Raw genomic sequence first — 6,000 nt, forward strand, 5'->3', positions numbered from 1 at the left:
AAGGGGTTCTCCGAGAAATGTAATAAATAAATAAATACAAAAATAATAAACAGTTTTCTAAATACTTTTATTTAGCAAAAAGCTATGCTTTATGGACTGCGCCCTGTCAGGATTTTTGCATGAAAGAGTGGTCCAAAATTCAAGTTGAGAGGTGTAAGAAGCTCTTGATGGTTATGGGAAGCCACTGATTGCAGTTATTGTTTCCAAAGGGTGTGCAACCAAGTATTAAGATGAGGGTGCCAACAATTTTGTCAAAACTTCAGTTTCTGGAACAATTTCAAGGGTTCCAACACTTTAGGCCATTATTGTGTGTGTAATATGTATACACAGCAGTCTCGGCGTCTCCTATGTGATGTAGCCGTATATACACCATTCTAGGTGTATCCTGTCCTGTGTCATGTATATAGCTATAGTGCTGTGTTAACATAGTGGGTAATATTTATATATTGAGCTTTTTTTCTCATACCGAGTCAGTATGAGAAAAAAATATTGCATTTCCTCATTCAATAGTATCTGATAAAAGAAAAAATCTGATAAAAATAAAATATCGGATAGCACATGCCCAATTTATACGTTTGTGTGCATGAGCCCTTATTCCATGTATATATACACTGCACAGTACGGGTTCTCCTGTCCTGTATACTGGGTATAAGGGCTCATTCACACTCCTGTATAAAATATTGATCTGATGTTGCTTCAGAAAAGTTGGACAAGTGGAATCCGTATGGCTTAACTTATGCCATTTGTTTTCTCCCCCAGTATCCGTGTGACATCTGTGCGACATGCATATGCAATGTGTTCTTAACATCATCTTTTACATACTATAATTCACTATGTAATTTAAAACTAGTTTACAAACTAATAAAGCAATCTTATATACAGATATAGATAGAATAGATATAATAAACTCTAAAGTTGGCTCTGAAGGATCTTTAGCCTTGTTTAACCCCTTTCTGACATCGGATGTAATATTCCGTCCACGTGCCCTGGGCCAATTTGACCATGGACAGATCATTACTTCATCGAGATCGGCCGTGCTAACGGGGAGTACGCGGCCGATCGCAGCCGGGTGTCAGCTGATTCTAACAGCTGAAACCCGGCATTAGGTGCCAGGAGCTGTCACAGAATGCTCCCGGCAATTTAACCCCCAAAATACTGTGATCAAACAAGATCTTAGATAAAAGCGCCAAAACATAAAAAAAATATATAAATGAGGTGTCTCTGTAATCGTACTGGCCCAAAGGATAAAACTGCCTTATCAATTTTACCACACACGGAATGGTATAGACCCTCCCTCCCCCCAAAAAAAAGAAATTCATGAATTGTTTTTTGCTCTTTCTGCCTCCCAAAAATCTGATCTTATTTCCAGCCAATTTTGCATTGAAAAAGTAAAACGGCGCTCCTTCCCTTCTAAGCTCTGCTATGCGACCAAACAGTGGTTTACCCCCACATATGGGGTATCAGCGCACTCAGGACAAATTGCACAACATCTTTTGGGGTCCAATTTCTCCCATGACACTTGGGAAAAGCAAAGCAAAAAAATTTGATCTGAAGTAAATTTTTTGTGAAAAAAAGTTAAATGTTCATTTTTTGTTAAACATTCCAAAAACTCCTGTGAAGCACCTGAAGGGTTAATAAACTTCTTGAATGTGGTTTTGAGCACCGGGAGGGCTGCAATTTTTAGAATGGTGTCACTTTTGGGTATTTCCTATCATATAGACCCCTCAAAGTGACTTCAAATGTGATGTGGTCCCCCAAAAAAATGGTGTTGTAAAAATGAGAAATCGCTGTTTAACCCCTTCACGACCTTTGACGCCACGTAGGCGTCATGAAAAGTCGTGCCAGAACGACCCATGACGCCTTTGTGGCGTCATGACTTTAAAGCCTCCCTGCGGGTCGGGGTCACTGAAAGGTCACCCGACCCGCAGATACAGGGGGCTTTGTTCTTCGCCACAGGGGGCGTGGCTTCGCCCCCACGTGGCTACGATCGCTCTGATTGGCTGTTAAAAGTGAAACAGCCAATCAGAGCGATAGTAATATTTCATCAATGAAAATTGATGAAATATTACAATCCAGCCATGGCCGATGCTGCTGTAGCATCGGACATGGCTGGAAACACCGATTCCACCCCCCCCACCGGCGATCGCCCCCCCCGCAACTGAATGACAGCGGCGATCTGCCGCCGCTGTCATCATCTGCCCCCCTCCCATTCCCTCTGCTCCCTGCCAGCTTCCGATAACCCCCTCACCCCATCTCACCTCCCCCGGCACCTTCTAAGTCCCCCTGTCGCTCCCGGTGTCCGGCGGGTCCGGTTCATGGGCGCCGCCATCTTGAAAATGGCGGGCGCATGCGCAGTGCGCCCGCCCGAATCTGCCGACTGCAGATTCCATTCTTTCATTTTGATCACTCTCACAGTGATCAAAATGAAAGAAAAAGTAAATAAACCCCCCCGATTATCACCCCCATAGGTAGGCACAACTAATAAAGTAAAGAAAATATTTTTATTTTTATTTTTCCATTAGGGTTAGGGTTAGGGTTGAAAACAGGGTTAGGGTTAGGGTTAGGGTTGAAAAGAGGGTTAGGGTTAGGGTTGGAAAGAGGGTTAGGGTTAGGGTTGGAAAGAGGGTTAGGGTTGGAAAGAGGGTTAGGGTTAGGGTTGGAAAGAGGGTTAGGGTTAGAAAGAGGGTTAGGGTTAGGATTGGAAAGAGGGTTAGGGTTGGAAAGAGGGTTAGGGTTGGAAAGAGGGTTAGGGTTGGAAAGAGGGTTAGGGTTGGAATTAGGGTTAGGGTTGGAATTAGGGTTAGGGTTGGAATTAGGGTTAGGGTTGGAATTAGGGTTAGAATTAGGGTTAGCGTTGGAATTAGGGTTAGGCTTGTGGTTAGGGATGTGTTAGGGTTAGGGCTGTGGTTAGGGGTGTGTTGGGGTTAGGGTTGGAGTTAGAATTGAGGGGTTTCCACTGTTTAGGCACATTAGGGGGTCTCCAAACGCGACATGGTGCAACCATTGATTCCAGCCAATTTTGCGTTCAAAAAGTGAAACGGTGCACCCTCCCTTCCAAGCCCTGACATGTGCCCAAACAGTGGTTTACCCCAACATATGGGGTATCAGCGTACTCAGGAAAAATTGCACAACAACTTTTGGGGACTAATTTCCCGTGTTACCCTTGGGAAAATAAAAAATTGGGGGCTAAAAAATTATTTTTTCATTTTCACGTCTCTGCATTATAAACTTCTGTGAAGCACTTGGGGGTTCAAAGTGCTCACAACACATCTTACATACGTTCCTTGGAAGGTCTAGTTTCCAAAATGGGGTCACTTGTGGGGGGTTTCCACTGTTTAGGCACATCAGGGGCTCTGCAAACGTAATTACGACCGCAGACTATTCCATCAAAGTCTGCATTTCAAAACGTCACTACTTCCATTCCGAGCCCTGACGTGTGCCCAAACAATGGTTCCCCCCCACATATGGGGTACCAGCATACTCAGGACAAACTGGACAACAACTTTTGGGGTCCAATTTCTCCTGTTACCCTTGTGAAAATAAAAAATTGCGAGCTAAAAAAATCTTTTTTTGAGGAAAATTTTTTTTTTATTTTCATGGCTCTGCGTTATAATCTTCTGTGAAGCACTTGGGGGTTCAGTGTGCTCACTACACATCTAGGCAACTTCCTTATGGGGTATAGTTTCCAAAATGGGGTCACTTGTGGGGGGTTTCAACAGTTTAGGTACATCAAGGGCTCTGCAAATGTAACATGACGCCCGCAGACCATGCCATCAAAGTCAGCATTTCAAAATGTCACTACTTCCCTTCCGAGCCCTGACGTGTGCCCAAACAGTGGTTCCCTCCCACATATGGGGTATCAGCGTACTCAGGACAAATTGTACAACAACTTTTGGGGTCCAATTCATCCTGTTACTGTTGTGAAAAAAAATTGCGGGCTAAAAATCTTTTTTTTTTTTGAGGAAAAAAAATGATTTTTTATTTTCACGGCTCTGCGTTATAAACTTCTGTGAAGCACTTGGGGGTTCAAGGTGCTCACCACACATCTAGATAAGTTCCTTGGGGGGTCTAGTTTCCAAAATGAGGTCACATGCCAGGGGTTTCTACTGTTTAGGCACACAGGGCCTCTGCAAATGTAACATGACACCCTCAGACCATGCCATCAAAGTCAGCATTTCAAAATGTCACTACCTCCCTGCTGAGCCCCGACGTGTGCCCAAACAGTGGTCCCCCCCATATGGGGTACCAGTGTACTCAGGACTAACTGTACAACAACTTTTGGGGTCCAATTTATCCTGGTACCCCTGTGAAAATTAAAAATTGCGGACTAAAAATATTTTTTTTAAGAAAAAAAAATATTTTTTATTTTCACGGCTCTGCGTTATAAACGTCTGTGAAGCACCTGGGGGTTCAAAGTGCTCACTATGCATCTAGATAAGTTCCTTAGGGGGTCTAGTTTCCATACTGGGGTCATTTGTGGGGGAGCTCCAAAGTTTAGGCACACAGGGGCTCTCCAAACACGACATGGTGTCCGCTAACGATTGGAGCTAATTTTCATTTCAAAAAGTCAAATGGCACTCCTTCCCTTCTGAGCCCTGCCGTGCGCCCAAACAGTGGTTCCCCCCCACATATGGGGTACCAGCGTACTCAGGACAAACTGGACAACAACTTTTGTGGTCCAATTTCTCCTGTTACCTTTGTGAAAATAAAAAATAGCGTGCTAAAAAATCTTTTTTGAGGAAAAAAAATGATTTTTTATTTTCACTGCTCTACGTTATAAACTTTTGTGAAGCACTTGGGGGTTCAAAGTGCTCCCTACACATCTAGATAAGTTCCTTAAGGGGTCTAGTTTCCAAAATGGTGTCACTTGTGGGGGAGCTCCAATGTTTAGGTACACAGGGGCTCTCCAAACGCGACATGGTGTCCGATAACGATTGGAGCGAATTTTCCATTCAAAAAGTCAAATAGCGCTCCTTCACTTACGGACGCTGCCGTGCGCCCAAAGAGTGGTTTATGACCACATATAAGGTATCTGTGCACTCAGGAGAAATTGCCCAACACATTTTAGGATCCATTTTATCCTGTTGCCCATGTGAAAATGAAAAAACTGAGACCAAAAGAAAATTTGTGTGAAAAAAAGTACTTTTTTTTTTACCGATCAATTTGTGAAGCACCTGGGGGGTTCAAAGTGATCACTATGCATGTAGATAAGTTCCTTGGGGGGTCTAGTTTCCAAAATGGGGTCACTTGGGGGGAATCTCCAGTGCTTAGGCGCACAGCGACTCTCCAAACGCGACATAGCAAGTGCTAAATATTCCAGCATATTTTCCATTCAAAAAGTCAAATGTGCTCCTTCCCTTCCGAGCCCTGCCGTGTGCCCAAACAGTGGTTTATGACCACATATGAGGTATCAGTGTACTCAGGAGAAATTGCCCAACAAATTTTAGGATCCATTTTATTCTGTAGCCCATGTGAAAATGAAAAAAATTAATGATAAAAGAAAATTTGTGGTGCAAAAAATAAAATGTCCATTTTTTCCTTCCACGTTGCTTTAGTTCCTGTGAAGCACCTGAAGGGTTAATAATCTCCTAGAATATAGTTTTGAGTAGCTTGAGGGGTGCAGTTTTTAGAATGGTGTCACTTTTGGGTATTTTCTGCCATATAGACCCCTCAAAGTGACTTCAAATGTGAGGTGGTCCCTAAAAAAAATGGTTTTGTAAATATTGTTGTAAATATGAGAAATCGCTGGTCAACTTTTAACCATTATAACTTCCTAACAAAAAAAAAATTGTTTCCAAAATTTTGCTGATGTAAAGTAGACATGTGGGAAATGTTATTTAGTAACTATTTTGTGTCACATCACTCTCTGGTTTAACAGAATAAAAATTCAAAATTTGAAAATTGCGAAATTTTCGCCAAATTTCTGTTTTTTTCACAAATAAACGCAAATATTATCGACCTAAATTTACCACTAACATGAAGCCCAATATGTCACGAAAA

The sequence above is a fragment of the Dendrobates tinctorius genome, unplaced genomic scaffold, assembly GCF_039654945.1.
Source record: "Dendrobates tinctorius isolate UK_male_01 unplaced genomic scaffold, ASM3965494v1 ptg000070l, whole genome shotgun sequence".
NCBI classification, from domain to species: Eukaryota; Metazoa; Chordata; class Amphibia; order Anura; family Dendrobatidae; genus Dendrobates; species Dendrobates tinctorius.